Consider the following 27,502-nt stretch of genomic DNA (forward strand, 5'->3'; position numbering starts at 1 on the left):
AGACGGGTACATGAATAGAAGACTTGGCCAGTATAACTACAGGTGAAGTTTGCTTGTTCATGTGGTCAAAGAAACGAATAGGGCGAATGTAGCGTGTGTATAATGCTGGGTACCAGTTACAGCTGAGTCAGGAGCTCCCTTAACCACGACTATTGTTTAGTTAAAAACAGGTTGAAATCGGAGTCAACGACCTATATGGCGCATAAGAGGATGACACCTAATACTTAATTATGTTGGAGGAAATCCGCGTCTAACATTACAATTAAGAAAGAAGAAGTTGAGCCAAAGAAACTCATAAGTGTTAATGTAGCGTTTGTATAATGCTGGGTACCCTTTTGAGCTGAGTCTATTTCATCAGCTCCCTTTTTTTTGAAGGAACGAATATAGCAGTCTTATACTACACTCCTCAGCCACATTTGATATGTAACCGTTTTGCACCAAACACAGTACATCAAATACATCGGATATGTTTGTAAAACTAACTTAAAGCTGAGTATTTTTATTTTTAAAAATAGCCTAATCTATTTTTAATATTAAAAAAAAAACTATTTTACACCTGAAGGTAAAACGCAAATTATACTGTAGATATTCTATTTAAATCACGCCTAAAATAGACACCACGGCATATTTTTTTAAAAACTATATGCGGTGTTGTGATGTATAAAACGGCTTGTATGCATTTTTTTAGCTTCGGTTTTTTTATGGCTTTACGTCAAGAGCATCATGAGACCGAACTAAAACAGACCAGACAGACAGAGAGTGAAAGGGAAAAAAATCTAATAGACACAGCACACAGAAGCCCAGACTACAAATGGTCATGCGAATTTTTAAAGTCTCGTTTTGTTTTGATTGGTGTGATGAGAGGGCAGAGGCTCGCCTAACTTGCGACACTTTCGGTGGTAAAATAGCGGTCAGGGTTTTTGTTAATGTAAGTGGCGGTCATGGGGTGGACTGGCTGTGTCCAAAAGGCCCGGTAAATTTAAAGACCCCACCCCCCCTCCTTAACCCCGGATTGAAATTTTATTGTTACTTTTTTTGTCCATCAAAGCCTGGTGGTCTTCCTCAGCTTGATGGAAATCACGCGACAATTTTATTGTTAAAAATCAAAGCACTAATAGGCCTAGTCCAGCACTGTACCTGTGGGCCCACCGGTATTTTGTGCCTGGGGACCCACCTTCCCCAGTAGACTGACGGGCCGGTCCACCCCTGGTGACAGTTTTCAAGGTTACGGGTTCGAAAACCACCGGTTTCGACACGGGACATTAACTGGTTTTTAAAATGGAATTGAAAATCTGGACCGTAAAGGGAAGGTGTAATTGATGACTTTTATAAAGCTGTTTATGTAAAAATTGTCTAGGTGTTACAACATAACGATGCACGCTTCCCTGGCGGTGTAAACCTAAGGTTGGTGCAAGAATTGAATCAACATTTTGTGCAACACGCCCAGTCTACACAGTGTGAGTTAGAACCGTATGATTAACAGATCGTCTATACATGACGTCACACATCTAGGGTAGAGGTGTGTAGGTTGCGGGTGTATTTTTTAGGCGGGGGGGGGGGGGTGGGCGGGAAATAGGGGAGGCTAGAATGGTGAAGTAGCATTTACATTATTTCTAATAAAATATGAGTTTCATTTTTTTAAAGAAATATTTTCATTTAAGTAATTGGACAGCTTTGTGACGTCATCTAGGGAGGGGGGGTCTGGCCTCTTGCCATAAAGTGTGAAAATGGGCAGGAAAATAAATCAGCTAAAATAGTGTAACTTGACGTACAGACTTGCCATTCATTTTAGTATTCTCCTCTAGATGCGATGCATACTAAAAGCGATAGTGGGTTACCTAGCTGCACCCCATGAACAGTTCAATCGTCAGCAATACATTAAAGATGGGTTTACCGGAACCTACACATCAGGGTTTCTTTCAGGCATTTTACAGGGGGGTGGGGTCTGACACTAGCTAATACATAGTGTACGAATTATATATATATATGTATATATATATATATATATATATATATATATATATATATATATATATATATATATATATATATATATATATATATATATATATACCCCGTATAAATGCTTGAAAGAAACGCTGCTCCGTATTTTGGAACGAGTCGCCAGTTGTACTTTTGGGCCCTTTCTTCCATCCGAATCACAAATAACCCCCAGCCGTTTTAATTAAAGAAAAAAACACACACACACACTGTAAAGAGGTTACAGGTTGTTTTGTCACCCCGGCACTGACCCCTTGACAAGAATTCTTTCAACCCTCCACCCCCCCCCCCCCCCCCAATTGGAACAATGGACTCTCCCAGCCTGCTTTCCCCCTCCCCCGAACAAACGTTGGCCATTTGTTTAGCTGGCCCCTTGCTCTGAGCTGGTCTGTGCCTTGTTTAGGGGACCTCGCCATTGTTGACTGTGGCATTTACACAGGGGCAGGGCCAAACAACGTGACGCAACGGGTGTGAAAAGTTGGGGGGTGAGGGGGAGAGGGCAGATGTCAAGTACGACATGAGTAAATAGATCTTAACGTGAAATGGAGTTAAAGGGGGCTGTTTTAGTTTACGGACACGTGTGTATTTATTTTATTTCGATCATTTTTTTCCCAACCAGCTCGTTAGGCGAGGGGGGGGGGGGTATATTCAGAGCACACACCCCACCTCACCACACCACCGGATGAAATAGAAAAACAACTTAGCTCATCTAGAAATTATATATTTTAACCAGTGTTCCACCTCTGTAGTTTTTATTTTAGGTGTCGCCCCCCCCCTTCAGTTTGAAGTGCCGCCTCCTCTCTCTCTCTCCCCCCTTCCTCCACTCCCCGGAAAAAAATGTCTGAAAAAGATACACCGATGTTTGAGTAATTGGTTAAAATGTCCGCACCAAAAAAAGTAATACATTGATTTGAACATCGCTGGGAAATTTCGTGTGCCAGAAATAGTTAATCGATAACTCTTAAAGCTAGTGATGATGTAACCAATCTTCGTCGATCCATTTGAAGATTTTAATTGACTTTATGCTAAAAAAAGCGGAGACGTCAAATTTTTAAAACAAATCAATCGATCCGGTGACTCACGTCGCTTCAGTTAAGCTCTCTCTACTGAATACATTTGAAAGCTTAAAACATACTTAAACGTCTACTTGAAATACCCCCCTCTTCCAAGCCACTTTTTGATGGGGGAGGGGACTTAAACCACTTGTAGAATTATTGAATTAGTAACACTTCTCAATTCGTCAATTTTTATTTTAAAATGTTTCTTGTGTGTATTCTCTACATTTCCCATTTTTTTAAAGAAAGTAGCTTTCGTGCACATTTTCTGGGTATTAGGGCTTATATTATATCCTTGAAAAAAATCATCTAACAACTACTTTTGTTTATGATTAAAAGAGAAACAGCAAATTTCAACCATTGGCCATGTGACACTCTAGGGAGCCCTGAGCTGGCGAACATGTTAGCGACTCTTTGTAGATTTCGTTCTACTGATATTTTTTAAACATAGCCTTAATCACCTTATCCCCCCTCCCTCACACACAATACTAACATAGTGCCTGTGGCATACTCCCCCCTCCCCTCCCCTCCCCCGACCCTAACTGTTTAATACACTTCTACGTATTCCTCTGGCCCCTGGGTAGAAAAGGTCTGAAGCCACACCTCTCCACCGGACTCTGTTATTTTCCAGCTCTCTTTATGTGCCCCATGCAAGCCTGGCAGCCCTTGTCTCTTCTTCTACTGCCAAGAAAATACCCACGTTAAATATATGCCTGAATCCATGTTTATATTATTTTCGAATTTAACTTACCAAAATAGATTTTAAATCTTAAATGTATGTACCCCCCCCCCCACCCCAACCTCCGTTAAACTTTACATTGCCCATCCCCGCCCACGTATTTTCCACACTGAGCTTCAGCTATACACAAAAATCACCAGCCCTCTTTTCTTTATCTCCCCTAGTAATTTGAAATCAGATATGCATCGTTCACCTAGCTGTAAAAAAGGTTGTACGTTTGTCAAACCGTTGTCTGGCCGAATCAGGTATGAAATCTTGTGTGAAGTGTTTTTTTTTTTAAATCTAAAAATTAAAAAAGATGGAGGGCCCCTTTAGGAATATATGACGTCCTCCCACAATCACATTGCAACTTTTCTGTAACTCAATATTTTAGAAGATTTTACAAGGAACATTTTTTTTTTAATTTAAAAATTCAAATAAAAAGGGGAAATAACTCTCGCCTTTCTGTCCTGACTCCCGAGTTACTCATACTACTTTCGCCGCTGGCATGTGGATTGTAACAATCGAATGTCATTGCCGGGCTTAACTACAGGAAACATAAATATTTTAAACAGCCTCTGTTTACAAACACCCCTCCTCCCCCCGTCCTTTGTGTTCTCCCTTTTCCTAGAGTAAGTCACGTACCCCCCCCCCCCCCTTATTCCTAGGTATTTTTCACTTCAGCCTCCATTCACCATACTCCCTTCTAAACCACCACCCCCACCGAGATGGCCATTAACCACAAATAAAGCACCCCCTCTGCTTAAGTCAGGCGTGCCTAGGACCCCCCCCCCCCCCCCTTTCCCCTGCGCCTCATCCTCCTGATACTGTACCCTACCTTCGAGTCACGGACCGAATGCCCCGTGGAATGTTAAGAATTTGTGTCAACACGGGCCTCTGGTTTGTGTTTGTATATTTTGTCAACTTTCATTTGGTGTGTGTGGTCCCTAATGCGTATAATTAGAAAACCGACCCCTAAACAATAGAAAAATAATTAGTTTTTTTTGTTCAGTTATGAAGATCAGAGTATTTGTGACAAGGGAGATAATGGTGAACATTGACCTAAAAAGGGGGATAATTAATGTAGCGTACTTTTTAACATAAGGTACTGCGGTACGCGTTAGGGGTTAGGTTAAATAAACAACAAGTGATCAGCCCTTTATAGATGGGAAGGATAGGAACAGGATCTAGATCCTTGATTCATAACTGGTATAAAGCATGACTCCTGTTAGTAAATAGTACGACTCCTAGATTAAATTTTAACTAGTATTTGACGGACAGTGGGGCAAATAGCATGACTCTAAGTAGCAACAAGTGATACTCCTAACTGCATGACTTTTATAGTCGATTAGTGTCACTAGTATGACTCCTATATGCAACTTAAATGACCCCTCATGGCAATTTATATGACTCCTGACTCCTGATGAAAACAAACATGAATCCTAGTGACGTCTCGAATGACTCCAATGGGCGACCACTGTGAATCCTATGTACAGCTAACCCTGCTATTGTCAGATTCACGTGTGATAATAGCATGTTTAAACAATAGTTGTGCAAATAAGTAGATAGTGTCATTGTTATTCTAGCCTAATCCCCCGAACTCATGAATAAGCGAAGGCAAGATCAAAAGTCGACCCATGGTAGGGGGGGGGGGGGGAGGGGAGAGCTGTAAGGCTCAGTGGGTAGGGGAGCTGTATGGGCTCAGGGGGTAGGGGAGCTATAGGGCCGAGGGGACCAATGTCCATGACATTATACATGGCCCCTGGCTGCCAATGAACGTAGCCCACTCGATAATGTAATTATCTTTAGATCGAGTGCAGCTATGTCACTTCCCGCTTTGAAAACAAAATTCAATGGTGTAACCCCTTTAAAATGTAACCTGCTACATCACATTTCATGCCAGATAATAACAATAATTATGTAAATAATAACTTTGGGGGAAGGGCGGATTAAACTTGGACGGGGCCCACGGTTAAAAATTATCCATAACCCTTGTGACTATTATAACTCAAGGACGTTATATATATATATATATATATATATATATATATATATATATATATATATATATATATATATATATATATATATATATATATATATATATATATATGTATGTATATGTATGTATATGCATATGTACATATTACAGACCATTTTGAATGTTCCTAAAATTCGAGGGACCATAACTGCACCCCCATTAGTCAAACATTCCCCCCTTTTTACCCCCCTCCCCGCTGTTATGTGTAGAGTGCATCTAAGACACATCAACACAGTAGCTTTAAAAGTGCTGGATTTTGAGGTCTGCAGGAGGGGGTTGGGGGCTCGTCAAGAAGCGAGGTCACTCTATAACCAGTAACCGGGTAGTCTAACTACCGGCCGCGGCCTTAAAACAGCCGAACGCAATCCTTTTTTTTTTAACCTTGAGTGTAATCTAATACTGACGTTTGTCGGCGCGTCTGTTATTTGGGTACTGAAGAGCGATTCTTATCAGTAATTCGACTCAATTGTTGATAAACAAGCTTAAAAATAACGTGTTACGAATACATCCGTTTTATTATACTATAAGTTACTTATAGATATATTTTTCAAATTAAACTTCCCCATCATTTCGCAAGGAATCTGACTAACAGCACTTGATAAAACTGAACCTATTGATTGACTAATATTATATTTTACAAATTACGTACAAATGACGCAACATGAGCACCATAGGTTTTTTTCCCATTATGCCCCGGAAAAACCTTTAGGAATTCCGTAGTAAAATTACTCCGCTTTGTTTATGATTCAACGTGACCTACTTAGAAAAAAAAGAAGATATTGATTACTATTTCCTTATAATGAACTACACGCTTAGTTTTTTTTCTCCCTAGCCCCGGGGGTTCAAATATTAAAGATCGTCCGTGGGGCAGGGCGAGTAGATGCAACCTCTGCGTCACTCTCGACCTTCCCCATGAGTCATCAGACGAGCTCGCGCGATGTCAGTCGATATTCTCCGGGCTCGTTTCACGCGCGTCTAAATTTAGCCCGCTTTCTATTTATAGCGTAGCGGTTCTCTCCCATAGGTTTCTTTGAGGGATGTTGAAACATGCTCTTTGTAACATGTCGGATCCATTGGCAACAGCGTTTGCTTGCGTCACCGAGGCATCGGATGATGGTTTTTAAATAAATTCGAATGAAAGTTTAAATCAAATTTTTATGATATGTTTACATATTTGAACTGTCCTTTTACAATTGAAATTCCCTACAGAAAAGGAATTGTTTTTTTAATATATATATTTTAAATTACCTCTATGAAACAAGAAAAAAAAAAGAGTAGGCCTATATACTAAAACGTCAATAGAACAACTTATTACTTCTGTGTGTAATGTTAGTAGAGTCAGGATTTGTGTTTGGACAAGGCATAGCGTGTTTGTGTTGTGATATAATGAACACAACAACTTTCAAACAAGCATAGCTTACGTGTGTTTTTCCCCCAACTTCTATGAAGCCTGTAAACTTAAGTCTTTTCCCGTTCGTGCCCAAGACATATGAGGCAGATGAAATATAGTTAGTATGTTTCAAGCACCTCGGCATACATGTGGATAGTATGGCCAGCGCTAAGCTTAGCAGCCTTTGTTTCCCTAACATAAGTCAGGTACCTATCAGAGTGGACGCAGGGTCGTCCTACAGACTCGAACCCGGGATTCGAACTCGAGACTTTCGTTAACTCTATTTTAATCACTTATTGCCAGGTATTTATTGAGGTCTAGTAAAGACAATTCCAATTCACGAGATCTCAATTTAAATAAATAAAAAAAAAAACGATCAGTGTGAGATTCCTCCACCCCTATGCCCCCCCCCCCCCCACCCCACCATCTCTCCCCACCACCTTGACCGTTATAGAAATAAGCTACCGACTACCAGGCTGCCTCATCTTTCTTTACTAATAAAGATCGATACTTACAAAAAAAATCGATACCCAATGCTGGAATCATTCCTGTCTTGGCTTCTCTGAGCTTTTCCTCGGCGCCGACTCCAACAACAAAGAGCCAGACTTTTAGTTTCCTGGCAGTCGTTCATGGCATTCGTAATGCTAGCATCTAGTCACGTGACTCCAACATCAGATTTTATAAACACGTGTATTTCTTAACTTGGAGGATTGTGTTAACTTTGATTTTGGAGCTGTTTCTGGTGGGTTTTGTATATCCGTAGGTTCGGGTTTTAATTTGTTTAAACTGCATGTTACAGTTTTGTGTGCTGTTGAATATTCTTGATGCGGTTTGACTTCTTCTTCTTCGTTCTTATGTCCACTATAGGAGAGATTTTCCCTCCAACATGATTAAGTATTAGGTGTCAACATATTATATACCCTTAAATCGGACTTCATCATGCTTTTCTTTCTGGATTTACTTTAGTACTTTTCGTCGCCTGAAGAACAAACTACAAAGCAGCATTTGTTTGATTTTGAAGTTTTCTCTTGTAGATGGCTTGCTTTCCGTAAGTTAAGCTCTCACCTGGCCGGGGTCCGAATTTGGGACCTTGGAGTCGGCGATAGTGTCCCCCCCCCCGACCACACTGTCCCCTGTTTGACTTGATGGGTGCTAATGAACTTACGTAGTGCTGTTTGACTTGATGAGTGCTAATGAACTTACCTGGTGCTTTTTGACTCACTGGATTATTACCCCCTCCTTGGCATGTGCGCAGTTGACTATGTGTTATCAAATTTGACGTTTTCGAGATTATTTACCTTTTTTTTTCCCTTTTGATGATGGGGGTGGTGCGTCTAACCGACAAGAATTTTTGTACTGTTGTATTTTTGAAACTCCGCCCGTACAGTGAGGCAGATCTTAGATGTCAACAACATGCTCAAACTAGCAACAGAACACTGGTAGTCACGTGGCTTAACTAACCAATGCGGAAGCGCCTGTATTAATCATGGCCGAATCGTATAAATTAATGCTATTGTTTTTGCTTGCTGCGACGGTGGGTTGCTGTTGTTGTTTTTTTTTTTTTTTTTGTTTCTTTGTTTTATGTGGGTTTTTTGTTTTTTAGTTTTTAGTTTTCTTTTTTAAGCGGGAAAAAGATGTTTACATTTATATATATTTAAAAAGACTGCAAACTTTCTTACCGTAGTCACTAGGTCCTTTTTTATAGCGTTAGCATTTGCTGGGAATGGGGGGAAAAACAAATAGCATTGAGGTGCGTAAATAGTAACAGGTGAGTCGAGACACAATCAACAGGTGAGGTTAGGCTCAATCAACAGGTGACTTAGGCACTACCAAGTGGTGTCTGTAGGTGTGTTAGCATCGGCTTAACGTTTATAGAATGGATTCATTCATTGTGGTGTGTTAGTCGTGGTGGGGGAGGGTGGGGGATATGTCAGCTGAGAATCCATGTTATTAGAACAGGTAGCGCTGTTTTCAATTTTTCGGCTTAGGTTTGTCTACATAAGCAATACTTACAAAGCATCATGGGACTTTTACGTTTTCAAGCAGTGTCCTATTAGTTTTTTTTTTTTTTTTTTTTTTTTTTTTTTTTACATAGGATCGCAATACTAACCCTAACCGGAGCCCTGACCTTTATACTGAGCTTAACTCACAAAACAACGGTTTACAAACTAAGTTGTCCTGTCGAGACAAAGAAAAAAATCAGCAACGTTTAGGATTTGGATCAGTGTTTAATGTTAGGGTTAGGAACAGATCGAGATTTACCAGCATTAAATATCTGCTCTATTTTGTATAGTTTAGTTTGTTATAATGGGTACGTAGGGCCTACCCAGCAGCTTGAAGATAAAACAAAGTTCCATTCACTACTTGTTGAACTTGTGGTAATTGACTCGATTGTAAGGCACTTGTTTTTATTATTACCTCTACAACGCAAACAGCATGACGTCACAATAGGGGCGGAGATAACAGATGGGCGGGGTAGGTTTTGCTCGTGCTTTATTGGGAACGCCCAGGGGTCATTAGGTGTAAGGAGGACATTTTAATTTCACATTATCCAACACGCTTACACCAAAGTGAATCCTTCGTTAAATTTAACAAGGGTTTGGTATGGCGTGGTTGAATGTTAGGGCGTAATACTAGGTATTACATGAGTTCTGTATCCGGTTCAAGCCATAAGACAATAGACATCCACTAATTACTGATGGGCATACCACTTCTATTCTCCTTATAACTCGAAGTATGTAAAAACAATGCACAGTGCTGGCTACACAATCCCCTGATATAGCGCGGACTGACAAGGACGAAATGGATCTTGAAAAACATAAACAGGACGCAACAGTATCGTATCGATGTTTTTTTTTCTTCAACTGGTATCGCCGTTAAGGTATTTCTTATGATTAGGATCAGTGCTGATTTGGGATATGCTCCGGGTGAGGGTTAAGATCTTGGCTAGGATTATAGCTAGTAATAGTCCCAGTGATGGGGTAAGGATGGCGATTCTGGTTAATAATGGCAGCGATACAAGCAAATAACAGTATCGAATACGCCCTGCCGACGTTTTTTTATAAGTACCGGCGAATCGTATTGATCGCCTGGCCCGTTAGGGTACGATACAGACGGATTGAGATCTCGGAGTTTTATGTTCGTGTCCGGTCTTGTCCGGTCTGATCGTCTGGTCTGGTATTTCATCTCATCCCCCCATCTATTCCCGTTTGTGCCCAAGACAAATGGGGCAGATGACGTTTTATCTTTTTTAATGACCTGGGCATAAAAGGAGATAGTGTGGTCAGAACTATGGTCCCCTAACGTGAGTCGCGTACCCAACAGAGCGGAGTAGATTTGAACCCGGGATCCGAACTCGAAACTTTCGAGAGCAGCCGTAAGCTCTACTATCCGATCACGCCATCCCCGGTATTTAGAAATGGGAAAAAAATATGGGGCAGGTGGTCATGTGGTAGAGCACATGTTTTCTAATGCTAAAAATCTTGAGGTTTATTCACCAAGTCCATCCAGTTCTTATAAATACCTGAATCGAATCGAAATGGTTGAAGTAGGCGTGCATAGTGCTGACCACTTCATCCCTTCATATAGTGAAATTAAAAAGAGCAGGTGAACTCTATTGACATCTAGTACTTGTACTATTTTTAAAAAAATATCCTCTTTTCCTTTCATTATGTGTGTACTTTTTTTTTTAAACTTTCATTTTCTGTTGTTTTTTTTTTGGTATGTAAATATACACGTCTTTAACACTAATGACGAATCTCCCCACCCAACGAAATATGCAAATCTCCCCGACTCCGGCCGTGGACTGACGCATAATCCTATCCCGTGAAGCCCCGCGTCGGGCTGGATTAAATTAGAGCCGGACAGAGCCGGCGAATGTATGAAGAGCAGAGACAAGGACGGCGGGTTCCACGGGGGTCAGGGAAATGTCCATTAATGGGAGCATTGATCATTGGAGTCGGGAGTAGTATATTAGGTCGCTTTTGGACCGCATTTTTGGCGGAGCAGGATGTGGGGAGGAGCAATGACATATAGTAAAATACTCGGGAGCAGGATGTGGGGAGGGCGCAAAGAGATATAGCAAAATACTCCCAGCCTGGCGCATCGGGATGTGGAGGGTGGGTGAGCAGGATGCGCAGAGGGCGCAAAGACATATAGTAAAATACTACGCCAACTGGGGTTGGCGGAGCAGGAGCGTGGGTCACCTTTTGGTGACCTTGTGACGTAATCATTGACCTTGTGACGTAATTACTGACCTTGTGACGTAATCAGTCACATTGTGACGTAATCATTGACCTAGTTACGTAATTTTAATGTGTTTTTAATTAGTTTGAATATATTTTTTAATTAATTTGATTTTAATTACTTTGTTTGTGTTTTGTTTGTTTATTTTTAATAAGTTTAATTAATTCGATTTTTTTATTTATTTTGTATTTGTTTGATTTTAACTTTTTAATTATTTTTATTTTGTTTATTTTTAATTTAATTATTTTATTTTTAATAAGTTTAATTAATTTGATTTTTATTTATTTTGTATTTAGTTACGTAATTTTAAGTTTATTTTATAATTAGTTTGAATTTTTATTGACTAGTTATGTAATTTAATTACTTTGATTGTTTAATTAGTTTGTTTACTTGTTGTTTAATTTAATTACTTTGTTTATATTGTGTAATTTTTTATTAACGAGTTACGTAATTTGCTTATTTGTTTGAAATTCATTTTAATTAATTTGATTTTAATTACTTTGTTTAATTTATTTATTTGATATATTTCTTTTCTTTGTTGTTTAATTTGTTGGTTTGTTTATTTGGTTGTATGTATGTTTTAAATTCTCCCCTACAACGACCGTGTACAAAAAACAGGTTAAATTCTCCACCACAACGAACGTTACAAACATAGAACATCCATTAAAGATAACGATCAGCCACAGCTGTTACGTATCGACCCGCAGGCGAAGTTTTCTCACCGCTGCCCGTTTTAATGGGAATGTATTGATCGCAGCCGCTGGTCCATCACACCTAATTAAATTTTTGTTATGCTTCACCGAGTTTCCCCCGAGCGGTTGACAGGTTATGGTAATTAACGACGTACATTAAGTGCCTCTCCGTGAAGTACGTAGGTCATTATGCAACAGCTGTTGTGCGACAGCTGGTGGTGTAATTAGGTTGAGCAACCGGACATTACCTTGTTGGTTTTCTAGTACGCGTATGCTACACGTATACACACACACACACACACACACACACACACTAAATTAGAACAAAAGTCATCTTATATTTTATTTGTTTATTAACGTTTTTCCAATTCATCAAAGGCTTTTAAAATTTCATCCTGTAAACTCAACAGGCGCTCAAAGCAGACGCGACTCATAATAACACCAGAATTTGTAGGAAAATTAAGATCGGTCCCATCTATAAGCTCTCTAAGATTTAAAGTGTTTTTGTTCATGAATTGGCTAACAATCGCCAATTTAAATCCGGTGTGATTCATCGTTCGTATTTCCGTCACTTTATTGTTACTCCTGGCCACAAGTATCCAATCTTCATTAGACATCTTGAAATAATCTTTTATAATTAGTTCCAATAATTTGAAGTGTTAAACGTGTTATAATACGATCGTTAATATATTGACGACTCGCTGACGCTGAAAAGGGTTGTAATATAACTTTTAAATTTGCACCTCGAGCTTTCTTCAAAACAAAATAGGCTGCATATAGTCCACAACTGTTGGTTAGAATATCTTGTAACACTCTTGAATTGTAAACGAGTGGTCTGTTTGAATTATTTTTTATAAAAGACAAAATGGCCGGCTCCCGAGGTGGTAAGCCAAAACTATCGAAATAAGTAAATTGTGATAGTCCGTTGAAAAATAGACCAACCCAATGACTCCCTGCCTCCGAGGACGAATCTAGATTGATAATGAATGCCGCTTGCTTCGTTCTATCGAGACGCGCGGGTAACTGATCGCACGCTAAAACGGCAAAGAGAGTTGTGCGTTGCACAAATAAGTCCGCGGCCAGTATACTTTGTAGTTCTCTTGTGTTCATTTTCTTTTATAGGCCAAGTTAGGCGGTGTAATCTGTCAGCACTTGCCTCGTTTTCGAAATTTCTAACACCGAATCAAGTTCAGCATACACAATAACTTGAATCGGGTCAGCTGTAACTTGTGAAAATTTAAGTTCAATAGAAACAGGTCCGGATTTAGCCAATTCAAATTGTTCACCATCCAAAAGACTAGGGCTTAAATCAAAAGCAAACAGGGTATACCCGTTCTTAAAGTTTTTATAATCTATCCCATTACCAGCATCTTTTCCAACCATACCAAGAGCAAGGTTACTATTGAAAAACGCTCTAATGGCTTGTTTCTTATCAAAGTCCATGACCAGTGGTTTTCCCGATAACGAGCGACCATCAACGCTTACATTTAAATACGTCAAGTGAAAATGTTGAAAATTGAAGGGGTTTTTCGTGTAACTTCCATTAAAGGCGGTAGAGGCGACTAGACCGATCACTAAACGGGTCGGTGTTTGACTCATATACAAATTGTCTTGGTTGTGACTTAACATACCTTTCGGTATAGCAAAGGTTTTTATTACAACGCGTTTAAAAGGGTATTTTGCATTTGTTGTCGTTAAAGCCTTTTCGTGTGCGATAGAAATGGCGGGGTTAAGTCTGGCTTTTCTAACCACCAATGTTGCGTACGTTATAACCGCTTTATATCCCTTGTTTGGTTCTGCTGTCAAGAGAGTGAAAGTGTCTTTTGCGGGTGTAAGTTTAATTTTAATGTCAACACCATTCAGCATATACCGATCTTGAGCGAAAATGTCAGAGTGTATACGTCCCATCATATCGATCTCATGACTTTCAGCAGCGGTGGTGCGGCGAATCCTATACCCTTCATTATTGTCATCTTTGAATTCCTCGAAATAACAGGCTAAGTCCCTCGCATAAAGAGCGGCCGATAGAGACCCATTCTTGGCCTCTTCCCCGTGATTTAACGTAGCTTCCAGATAGGCGCGATACGGATAGGTGTTCTCACTAGCAGTAATTAGCGTATCGTTTAGAGAAATATCCACTTGTGAAAATAAACTGTGCAAAAAATAATTGACGGGTGCGACATCAACGTCCGCTGGTATTGAATCACCATTCGCTAAGGTTACTTTAGCGCGCACGTGTAAATAAGTATTAAACAAATCGAGATAGTCTTCACTGTTGCCAGAAATGGCAAATTCTATAGGTGCACCTTGTGCCAAGGACGCCAGGGGATGTATTTCAACAAATTGACCCTCCTCGACGGCAGTTTGTGTCGGGGGTGTACTAAATAAATCCAATCCAGAATGTAAGCACTCACAGGAACTCGGGTGAATAAGAGCCATGGTTAAGCAAATATATCTGAATACTTGGGATGCTTCTTCTTAACACACGTCTTCGAATGTTTGTGGTTTGATCTGCGTGTTAGTTTTATCTGTTGTTCGAAGGGTTCACCCGGTGGTCTCGAGAACCCCCGCTTTCTTCTCAACCCGCTTCCTGATTGGTTTTGTCCTAGGTGATCAACGGCGCCTTGCAATAAACGATGTCCGGCTTCCTTGGCGTGTTCTTTAAACGATTCTCCAACGTCTCTTCCCGCTAATGCGTCGTTTGCAACTTGCAACCCGGTACTAACACCTTCTCTGAGTAAAGCCTTACCTCCCGTCTTTATCCAAGGGAGGACCATTCGACCTAGACCACTAAAGAAACTACCAATACCGTGTCCTCTCTGATTTCGTCCACCGATAAAAACGGGTAAACCATCACCGTACTGGTTACAGTAAAAATCCTCGTACAATTTAGGGTTTCGATGTAAAAGTGTGTGTTTCACCATGGTGTGAGTTATTCGAGATCGAAATGTTTACGTGTTCTAAAATGGAGTGTCAACACCGACGTTCCACTTGTGAATGAGAGCGTTTGTCCCAAGTCATCGCATAAAAGTATTTCCACAGTGTCGAATGAAAAGCGGTTCAGGGGGATGTAGTGTGGTTTGTCGTAAATACGAAAAACGGAACTTGGGTTCTTCTCAACGATCGGTACGGTTCGAAGCAAAGGGACCATGACATCACCAACCGGTCTCGTTTTTACGAGGTCACAATAGACGAATACCGTTTTTACTTCGTCTTCAGGGAGATGTTTCTCCCTAACTCTACCAGGAATATGTAAATAGCCTGTCAACCTGTCACGGATGGTACTTTCTATTCCTGTCGCAATTACTTTTACGACAACTTTCTTAAATCCCTTGTTACAGTTTGAAATTATAACTTCCACTTTTTGTTCCTCAATATCTCTTTTTATTAGTTTTTTTATATTGTTAACAAGCGGGTCTATGTAATTATTTTTGGTCTGTCGTAATCCAAATATGAAAAGGTTAACGTCTTCACCTTCTGTACTGGAATGATACTGGAGCCAAATTTCATGTTCTCTAAGCATACAAAACGCGTTCGGCATTTGAATCTCGACCAGACCAACTTCGTAGTGTAAACTCACATCGATAGTCTGTGGTAATTTAACGAAAAAATGCCCAGCCTCGTTGTCTGGAAAAACATTCGGTGATGTATTGCTAGGCAGGGTCACATAAAAACTCATTGTAAAATTTTGGTCCTTGCAATGGTTGGGTTAGGTAAAATATATCCGAGACAGCTGGATAACAACACGACCCAGAGTTTTCCCTCTTTGTCGTCGACCGTTCCACGCGTCAGATTAAATAGTGAAAAAGCAATGACGACAAATATAACCAACATTTGAGAGATGAAAACGATTTCCGGTCGTGTCCTTAGTCTACCGAACCAACTCGAAATGGTCGAACCGATAGAAGACGTGGTGGATCTAGGTCTCACATCGATCCCACCGAACGGTCTGAGCGTTTCTTCCACCACGGGTTCATCCAGATTTAGGCTTTTTACTGTTTCCTCCATCCTTAGTCTTTATATTTCGAAATGTCTCTAGCTGAAATCCAACTATTGAATGAAGGGTTATAACCGAACCACTTGACTAAATACTCTTTACCACCGACACCCTTTCTTTCTTGTATAATTTGTTCGACGCGGTACACTTTTTTGTCCCCCACTTTCTGAAGCTCCTCTTTGTAAAACGAACCTTTCACTTCTTCACCTGAATCATCTTTCAAGACGTATGTTACAGGCGTTGTCGCGTTCACGCGGCTCACCGTAAACAGTTCTTCCGTCCACGACGGGGTATAACCCTTTTTAAACGTGTTTCGGCTTTGGCCGATCCGTACACGATCACCTTCGTTAAATACTTTTCGATAAGTAATGTCCCCATGTTCGTATAAAGTATTCCAGACCCTTTCTTGATTAGACAAATTAACATTCACAGGAACCATACGAATACTCCTATGATACGAGTGGTTATAGTTGGTGATCAAGTCGTCTACGACATCAATGTAACGAAGACGATTTGTTTTTGTAAAGTACCGCCACATTTTTTCTTTTAATGTTCGATTGAATCTCTCAACTATAGCCGCCTTAATATCTTCATTCTCAGTGGTAAAGAAATGAACGCCTTCATCTTTAAGAAATTTTAAAAATGTCTTGTTGACAAATTCACTACCTTTGTCTGTTTGAAAATTTATAGGTTTTCTAGTAGTAAATATTTTACGTACGGCCTCCGCTAGAGCCTTACCCGTTTTTTTCTTTATCGGAATCGCCCAGGCGAATTTGCTAAACACATCGATGCAGGTCACTAGGTAAGAAGCACCACCATTGTACTTTCGTAACATGCGCATATCTATAAGATCCGCTTGAAACTGGTGATTTATCCCACCGGTGATGGTGGCGCGCCTCTGAAAGCGTCGCCGAAGCGGTTTATGTAACGTGTAGGTATCCTGATGACTTAACCATTCTTTAATTTTCTTAGTTCCAATTTCAGGGTGCTTAAACACGCCGCCGTAGGCACCTGGTCTGCTAGGATCATAGTAATGTCTTTTTAGTGTTTGGTTTTTTCCCACGCGTCCCATTTGGTAGTGCTTGTTTTAGTTTTCTTACTTCTGGTACGTTTCGATGGTGGTGTTTTTTCTACGTGTGTCTTCGTTTTCTTCGAGGGGTGAATATCAGAGTCAGGCGAGCCGGATTTCGTTTTAGTTTCAGATTCTGTTATGTCTATCGTTTCTTTTTTAGGTTCGGTTATGTTTTCTTGTGGTTTTTCAACCTCAGTCGTTGGGGTATTCACGGTGGATGGTTTCACATCGACTAATCCTAGGGACTTGTTTCTATAATCGCTAAGTCGCGTCGTGTAGAGCTGTAGTGTCTTTTGATATTGTCTCACTTTGTCGTGTGGTGACAAATCTTCCCTATTTAAGATATGTTCCATTTGCATATCCAAAAGGCGTAGACTATCGTTGAGTGTATCGGGTGGTACATATGCTTTTTGTTGCATAGACTCTAATATTCGAGGATCCATTAAAAGCATTTTCCTGGCCATCTTTAAAATCCCAAGACACCTTTAAGCACACCGAGAACTGGTCCGAGTAAAGCACCTAGGAAACCACCGGTCTGCAAAATTTGCTTTCGTCTTTTGACGGTCAATGACTTTTTGGTAAGTTGTCTCAAGTTCACTTTGTGACGACGCAAACGTCTCTTCTGACCGGGCGTGAGGGGAACGTTGCCTTTTAAGACATTGTGACAGCACTCGCATAACGTTTTTACGAGTTGTGGGGTAGCATTTTCGACAACGGCTTTCACGGCGGGTGGTTTGGCCCGAGCCAAAAACCTTAACATCTCACCTTGTTGTTTTACCGACTCAGACATGGTTGCTTTTATTTCGGGACGTAAACGACCTGCTGCTCGTAAGAAAAGATACTACTGCGTAATCTCAGATTATCCGGTGTTTCCTGTCGAAGGTCGATCAACAAATAACCATGAGGGGCCGATGTTGCGTCCTTAAAACTTTCCTGGACATACGAAACGCGACCGGGATACATTTGTTTTGCCAAATTTGTAATTTGTGAACCGTCTCTAGGGTTCTTGAACAACACTATGTAATGCGAATTGAGACTGATGGTTCTTTGTTCTTTATTTTTCCCGAATAGGTTTTGGACAATATACATGACACTAATATTACGATGGTGACTCCCTTTCGTAAACAATTTTGTAATTCGCTCATCTGTTTCCGCCATCAAATCATCGATGACGACTAGACGTCGACGTTTTCCATCCCCCATTGATCCATTTTCTAAGTCAGGAAGACCTTCCACAAACTGAACGTTCTTTATGGTATCAAACAAAGGTTGCCACTCCCCGTAACAGTAATAAATTTCCTCGGGTGCCGGATCCATCATCTCTGACACCTGGGATAAAAAGGTTTTGACAAATACTGTTTTACCACTCCCAGTTGGCCCAGCGATCAGAGCGGTAAACGGATGTTTCCATCTCGGATCCATCGTTTTAAATGGTTGATTTTGCTTCCAGTCAAAAATCTTATATAGGATACCGAGTTACATAATTTACAGGTACAAGTAACAAAACAATAACACATACTTGTCTTTTAATATAAAAGTAAGAAAGTGAGTTTCTGTGATTGTGTGTGTGTGTGTATACGTGTAGCATACGCGTACTAGAAAACCAACAAGGTAATGTCCGGTTGCTCAACCTAATTACACCACCAGCTGTCGCACAACAGCTGTTGCATAATGACCTACGTACTTCACGGAGAGGCACTTAATGTACGTCGTTAATTACCATAACCTGTCAACCGCTCGGGGGAAACTCGGTGAAGCATAACAAAAATTTAATTAGGTGTGATGGACCAGCGGCTGCGATCAATACATTCCCATTAAAACGGGCAGCGGTGAGAAAACTTCGCCTGCGGGTCGATACGTAACAGCTGTGGCTGATCGTTATCTTTAATGGATGTTCTATGTTTGTAACGTTCGTTGTGGTGGAGAATTTAACCTGTTTTTTGTACACGGTCGTTGTAGGGGAGAATTTAAAACATACATACAACCAAATAAACAAACCAACAAATTAAACAACAAAGAAAAGAAATATATCAAATAAATAAATTAAACAAAGTAATTAAAATCAAATTAATTAAAATGAATTTCAAACAAATAAGCAAATTACGTAACTCGTTAATAAAAAATTACACAATATAAACAAAGTAATTAAATTAAACAACAAGTAAACAAACTAATTAAACAATCAAAGTAATTAAATTACATAACTAGTCAATAAAAATTCAAACTAATTATAAAATAAAATTAAAATTACGTAACTAGATACAAAATAAATAAAAATCAAATTAATTAAACTTATTAAAAATAAAATAATTAAATTAAAAATAAACAAAATAAAAATAATTAAAAAGTTAAAATCAAACAAATACAAAATAAATAAAAAATCGAATTAATTAAACTTATTAAAAATAAACAAACAAAACACAAACAAAGTAATTAAAATCAAATTAATTAAAAAATATATTCAAACTAATTAAAAACACATTAAAATTACGTAACTAGGTCAATGATTACGTCACAATGTGACTGATTACGTCACAAGGTCAGTAATTACGTCACAAGGTCAATGATTACGTCACAAGGTCACCAAAAGGTGACCCACGCTCCTGCTCCGCCAACCCCAGTTGGCGTAGTATTTTACTATATGTCTTTGCGCCCTCTGCGCATCCTGCTCACCCACCCTCCACATCCCGATGCGCCAGGCTGGGAGTATTTTGCTATATCTCTTTGCGCCCTCCCCACATCCTGCTCCCGAGTATTTTACTATATGTCATTGCTCCTCCCCACATCCTGCTCCGCCAAAAATGCGGTCCAAAAGCGACCTAATATACTACTGTCGGGTGACTCATGGGGTTTCGTGGCATTGTCTGTATGCTGTTGTCGCATGGAACAAATCCACGGAATACGTCACTTGAAACAAATCCACGGAACATGCCAATGGAACAAATCCACGGAATACGTCACTTGCAACAAATCCACGGAACATGCCAATGGAACAAATCCACGGAATACATCACTTGAAACAAATCCACGGGATATGCCAATGGGACAAATCTACGGAACATGTCTATTGAACACAAACAATGAAACAAGTTGTAAGGTGATATGCTGTGAATGATTATTGACATCCGTTGATATTGATATGAGCCTGCAATTTTTAAAACAAACATTACTAGATCAAGTTTGTTGTGAAGAAATTAATTATTTAACGAATGAAAAGCGTTAAACGTATAGCTCTTACATGCGTAAAGACCAGTCGCATCGACTTTTACTGTTTCTAAATGTCTATGAATGAAGTAATAAGTCATCTGAACACACACTCCCTATCTTTCACTCTTTCATTTTCTCTTTCTGTCTCCATCTCGACCTTTTGGTGTAAATCGACCAATCGATTCCATTAACACCCCCCCCCCCATCCGGGTTAGGGTAAGTTCATTTCCTCTTTCTATCTCTAACTCAACGTTGGGGTGTAAATCGACCCATCAATTCCCTTAAACGCCCCTGGGTTAGGGTTAGTTCATTTCTTCTTTCTATCTCTAACTCGACCTTTTGGTGTAAATCGACCCATCGATTGCCTTTAAACGCCCCTGGGTTAGGGTTAGTTCATTTCTTCTTTCTATCTGTAACTCCACGTTTTGGTGTAAATCGACCCATCGATTGCTTTAAACGCCCCTGGATGTAAACCGTTGTGTCTCTGTCATATACCCCTATTTCCTCTTCTATGGACCCCAAACAAAGGAGAGTGCTGTACAGATTCCTATAGAGTCCTTTCACATGACGTCACGTCCGTTCGTGATACCTACGCCCGCCGCCACAGTGGTGTACACAAGACGTAAACACAATCAGCTGTTCGCCAGCGCTGGTCGTGTTCACCAGCGCTGGACGCGTTCACTGTATGTAAAGAACCGCACCCGCGGAAAAGGAAAAATACGTTAAAAAACTTGAACTCTTAGGAATTGAAGATCCTTATACTGTTATTGACAGTTTCGTATAAATAAACATGTGGACAAAATTTCTAAATAAAAATACTGTTAGTAATACTGTTTGCGTTTAGAGTTAAAGTAGCCGAATCTGATCAAATGCAGTTCTCGATACTTTGTTTCATGTAAGGACAGTAAAATAATAAACTTCATTTTAATTATAAAAGATAACTATTAATAAAACAAATATGCTCGACCTTCACAAATACTAATAGTAAAAGACAAAGTCAAAAGTAATAGGCTAATAAGAATAATAAGATCTAATAGTAGGCCTAATACCTGGCTCCGCTGGGTAGACATAGAATCTAGAATCTACTTCTTTACTTAAATTTAATTACTTTAGATCTACATTCGATTCAAAATACACCCATAATAAATCAAAAGTAGTCATAATAGGCCTAATAAAGCATTTAATTGTCTCTAAGATCTAAAATCTCGCTCTATTATCTAATCATTTTTTTAGCAAACGAAATTTTCTGAAATTGAAATAGATTATATGACTAGACTTAGATCTAGAATCTGCTACTTAAATTAAATTGTAAAAACTTTATACAAGCATGTAGTTGATATTATTGTAGTAGAAGGCTTTAATAAATTACTAAGGCCTACCTACTTTGTTGTCTTTTTACAGCAATATGTATCTGATACTGGACTGAGTTTAATTAAATTCAAATTCATATCTAGTAGTTGGTCTACTAAGTTTTTGTAGCCTAGTAGTACAATCTAGATCATACCAGCCAACAACAAATAACCACATTGTTATTATTTGGTTAATGATTAGGCTAAATTTTTTTTTTAAATCCACTGTTTATAAAAGAAACAAATCAAGCTAGAAACATTATAAGTGAGATGGTTTAGAATAATAACAATGGACCCAGTCTACAATTGATACAATTGCAGGTCTACATAGGGCCTACAGTCTAGTAGTTTACAGTAGGCACCTAGTGTGTAGCTAGTATACTAGTGTGTAGCTGTCCAGAGTTAAGATTCTTAATGCCTTAATGCTTTCCCCTGATAAGCCGTGTGTGCTATAAATGACATAACATGACACCGAGGTGAGAAGTGTTGAGGGGAGAGCAGTGGGACTTTCCCCTTTGTTCTCCCTGCTGGGCCCTGAGGGTCAAAATTATATAAGAAATACTATCTCTGTGGGGCTGGGTATCACGGAGGTGAGACATTTTCAGGGGAGGGCAGGGCAGACTCCTCTTTGGTTTTATTGTGGGCTAGATACAGGTGGGGGCAGCCATCATGAGGGTTGAACGTCAGTATTAATGTGTCTGATTACTTCCCTGCTGGATTATAAGGGTCTTAAATTGTATAACATGCTACCCAGATTGGTTATTACCCATGGATTATATTAGCCGTTGTAGTGTGGGTTTTGTAGGAGTTAAGTGGTCTCACGTTTGCTACAGTAGATAACCTCTAATATATTACAGCATTTGATCAGCTTCGTCTACTTAAACTCTAAACGCAAACGGTATTACTAACAGTATTTTTATTTAGAAATTTCGGCCACATATTTATATTATCCACGAAACTGTCAATAACTGTATAAGGATCTTCAATTCCTAAGAGTTCAAGTTTTTTAACATATTTTTCCTTTTCCGCCGTCGCGATTCTTTACATACGGTGAACACGTCCAGCGCTGGTGAACACGTCCAGCGCTGGCGAACAGCTGATTGTGTTTACGTCTGATGTACACCACTGTGGCGGCGGGCGTAGGTATCACGTGATTTAGGTCACGTGTTTGCAAGGACTCTATAGATAGCTGTGTCTTAGGACCGTCTTAGGTGGACTTTCTCTGGTTACTGTAGTTCACTGTATCGGAAGTTTTAGTGCCCTTTACCAATAGACATAGTGTTGTAAATTAAACTCTAGTAAGCTGTAAGCCTGGCTTTATGGAGCTGTTTCATTAGCACATGGGGATTGTTCATATGTTTAATAGGCAATGCAATATATATATATATATATATATATATATATATATATATATATATATATATATATATATATATATATATATATATATATATATATATATATATATATATATATATGCCTATATATAGTTGTATTACCTGTTGTAGACAGCGGCGGTAGTACTGAGCATAGAGGGCTGTACTGCTTTAGTGTACAGATCCGAAGTGGTGTTTTGGTTACAACCAAACGTGACATCACGCCTTTATTTATTGTCACAAACTTACTGCGGACGTACGTAACAGTCGGTGGCAGTCTAAAAACCCTTGACACCACTCGGCTGTCTGTACGGTAGTTTTTACAGGGTAGCAAAACTTTCCATTGCACCGTATGTAGTTCAATAGATACGAGACAGCCGGTAACCGTATTTGTGATAGAATCTACCTCTAAAGACAGACCGCACTAATTAACCTGTTGTGGTTTTGCTGTTGATTTTTATTCATACGTTTATAGATTCCTAGATTTTTCATTAAAGACTTCTTTGCCTTTTTCTTTAATACGTAAGTTTAATCATGTTTTTTTTTAAAATATTTATTTGTGTGTAGTTGTTTTTTGGGGTTTTTTTTCTGAAAAAAAAAAAAACTGAATGTCACGCTATCAAATAGAAACACCCTTCAGTTGCTTATCTGCTACGTTGCGCGTTAATGAACCGAACAGAGTGATATTCATAACTAACTTAAATCTTAAGTGCGAGAGTATTTTCTAAATTCTAAACAAACTCTTCCTTCCGGTACCTTTAAGCTTATTCCAAAGGTAGGGAGGGAAGGGGGAGGGGGTGTAACAAATCATAATTGCGCAAGGTGAAATAGGTACGTGCAGGATAAAAATAGATCATAGTCTGTCTGCGATTTACGTTTGTTAAACCCACAGATGAGCGAACTATTTTTTTTTAGGTTAGTTAAGCGGGATTAGTGCTAAATTGATGTCAATCTCTAATGGCGTGGGAACGGCTCCAACACATTAAATGTGCGGACTACTGTGTACATGCGTATTCCCTCACTAAACACGCACTGACGTAATTAGGATAATATGCGAACTATAGAGGAGAGTTACTGGACTCTTTAACGGAAAAGAACCTGTATCCTTATGTACTGAAGACTTTTAACACTCGTCGATTTTTTATTTTTAAGAAAGTTTAAGCCCCTTCTGTATTTTATTTTTGTTTCTGCAGTAATTTGTTTTTGTTTTTACGGGGAAAGGTTGCTACCTTTTTGTCCAATTTGTTTTTGTTATTACAGGAATGGGTTGCTACCGTTTCGCCCAACCCTCCCTTCTCACCCGGGCTTAGGATGATGTTTAGCTATTTTTGTACATTATTTATGCTAGGATTTATGAATGGATACACATTGGAAGTTATTTTGCAGACTCATGTAATTCTGTACATGTACATTACTTCTATTAGAATATGTTAACGGATCAGCACTTAAAAGCATTTTGTTGAAGGGTCACTGAAACAAGTGTTATTTGTTTCATTCTTGTATTATGGCAAGTCTGTATATTCTATGACAAGAGCCGCAATTACTTGCTGCAGAGCTGCAAGAGGCTCCTGATCCACACTTAGACAACTCCTAGTCCTAATCCTTATTCTAATCCTAGTCGTTATCACCATGCAATTTAATAATTTACTGATGAAAAAATAGACCAATAGAATTGCTTTTACCAGCTTATACACAAATTTAAAAAAAAATAGTAGCGTATCGCAACATGGCACATACAAACGTGTTGACAAACGGGGAGAAGGGCAAGGTCACCAGCAACATGGCCACCGCCACTCAACCGTTTCTTGTTGCCATCGATCCGAGGGGCGGGGCGGAGTCTGGAAATGGGAGCGAGCTTGTTTTCTTGTTTTGTTTTGGTTTTTTATCAGCAGGCAAACTTGCTGCAAGGTCCCATTGATTGGGGTTGTTTTTTTTATCAGCAAGCAACCTTGCTGCAAGGTCCCATCGCTTGTGGTTGTTTTGTTTTTTTATCAACAGGCAACCTTGAGCTGCAAGGTCCCATCAATTGCAGTTGTTGTTTTTTTCTTTCTACTATCTTAAGTTACAAAGAATTGAACAATAAACCAGTAGTTTCAATTTTTATAGATTTTTTTCCGTTCCCGTTTAATTAAAGGGAGGTAATGCGAGTTCGTGATAGTATATGTTAGCTACACTGGGTACGGCTAAACCACTTGTAACGAGGCTTGAAGAGTGTATACAACGTAAACTGTGGCTCGGTGCAGGCGATCGATGGGTAAGGCAGTGAACTAGGTCAAGGGTGAATGCCCGGGTAGAGTCGTGAGTTTGTTCAACCGTGAAGGCATACAGCGGCATTTGATTGGAGTTAGTTAGCATTCAGTGAATGCATACAACGGCATTTGATTGGAGCTGGTGAGCATTCAGTGAAGACACTGTTGCACAAAATTTGATGCATGTTAAATATTTGGTGAGCATTTAGTGAAGATACGGTTGCACAACATTTGATGCATTTTAAATCCTTAGTGTGCATTCGGTGGATTGACATTTGCTCAAAATTCGGTGTTTGTGCAATACAGCAGCTGAAGTGGAGTTGGTGAGCATTCAGTGACGTCACAGTTGTGCCTACGGAAAATGGTTTATGAACATGCGGAACTTGTGAAAATTTACGAATCGTGTGGTTTACTAACATTCGAGCATCAAAGGAATTAAAGAAGAGGTGATCCCTGATACCTCAGTTATGCTAAACACACTTACTTTATAAGATTCTCATATAAGTAACAATTCACTCTAGCTTGTTATTTAGCTACATCCTGTCGTTATTTAGCATATCAAAAGTTTCACTTATATCGGTTTTGTGGGGTTTAAGTACTAACGTGCGTTGGAAACTGAACAAAATGTGTTGTTGCGATTAAGATATCATCTACATATATAATTCTCTTCTTGGAGACGATAGAAACACCATGGTGTGGTGAGCTGTGGTTCACGGTAAATGTTTACAATCGTAGAGCCGGGTTTAGTGACGGCTATTAGGGTCAGATAATTTAGTTTGAAACGATTTGGTAGGGGGGTTGGGGAAAAGAAGGGGGGTTATCGTCCTTAACGACCTACTGATAGTGTTTTAAAGCAAATATTTTCAAGTGGCAGCGTTGGTACTGTCGAATTCACAAATTATGAATTACTGAAAATTAGAAAATAAAACAACTAAATAGCGGCGTATGATACGCCGCGGGTCGGCTCGTAGAGTATAATATAGATTATAGAGCTATGGTTTTATAAGGGCGCTAATCCCGGCGAAGTGAAATCTTACCTTCTTACGTGATAATTGAAAAGCTAAAAGTGACTGTAGTGGTCTCCCTTGATTTTACTATGCAACCTGATACTGTAAAAAAAATTGTCCTAGGTCGGCGACATTATGTACTTCTGTTAACTTACCTGTCTGCTTTAGGCTCACACGGCTAGGCTTAGAGGCCTTAGAACTGTCACCCCCCTCGAACAAGGCCATCATAGGCGCGGTGTTTAACCAAACACTGTTTCTATTTATAGACATTCGGTTACACTTTGAACAGCGTCAGACGGGTACACAGTTTGGTACATTGGCGGACCCTCGGTGTGGCAGCACCTCCCCCCTCCCACTTCCAATATTATTAACTGTTTTATTTTATTTATTTTTTTATAAGGCAACAGTCGTACATGTTAGGGTACGCGATAACCTTGATCTAGAGTTAGTTGATGAGAATTGACCCGGCCGAATTAGAATATAACCTGCCAGATACATTGTGACTCCCACATGCCAAATAAAATAACTGGTTTTCCTACAGATGAGCCAACTATCCGGCTGTCAGATTTATCAATCCAACACTAACCGGATTTTTGTTTTCTTTCGTTATTTTATTTAAAGGTCAAGGACGATTCTTGGAGTGTTGACACGCAGTTTTCACCAAAACCCGTCACGCCTCAATGGTTTTTAATCCAGCTCCTGTCTAGCTTGCACCCAGGGGATATGACCGAGTAGACCACGCTACACCAAGGGCGTGAACTCTTGTTTACAAGCCGGAGTTGCTTCCCATTCTGGACAATTTTTTTTTTTAAAAAGGTGCGTTGATCTTCAGACTAATTGATCAATGATTACATAAGCTGAACTCATCATTGGATGCTCAATAACAGTTTATGTTCTGTGCTTTATATCGGATACCTAAACAAATTAGCACATGTTGAATGTGCATAGTTATATTCAAAAGTGACTTCTTTATAAACAGCCCGGCAAGCGCTGTTGGAAGATAAACTGTTGCTAACGTTTTTATTGACTGAACACACCCAAGGAAAAAAAAACAATCTGTTACTGCTCATTTTAAGGTAGGTTTCTCTTTTTAAAGTGTGTGA

At 39.5% G+C, this 27,502-nt stretch overlaps 1 long non-coding RNA gene across 1 annotated transcript in view; it reads left to right on the top strand.

The window, feature by feature from the left end:
- The window catches only part of LOC131950476 (uncharacterized), a 32,591-nt gene extending 5,390 nt beyond the window's left edge, over window positions 1-27,201 (top strand). The window contains exon 2 of the long non-coding RNA XR_009388316.1: window positions 27,021-27,201. This is a non-coding gene — a long non-coding RNA (uncharacterized LOC131950476). The remainder of the gene's footprint in view (window positions 1-27,020) is intronic.
- Window positions 27,202-27,502: the final 301 nt, after the last annotated feature.

Source organism: Physella acuta, unplaced genomic scaffold (assembly GCF_028476545.2).
Source record: "Physella acuta isolate Inbredline_101_S28 unplaced genomic scaffold, ASM2847654v3 ptg000767l, whole genome shotgun sequence".
NCBI lineage: Eukaryota > Metazoa > Mollusca > Gastropoda > Physidae > Physella > Physella acuta.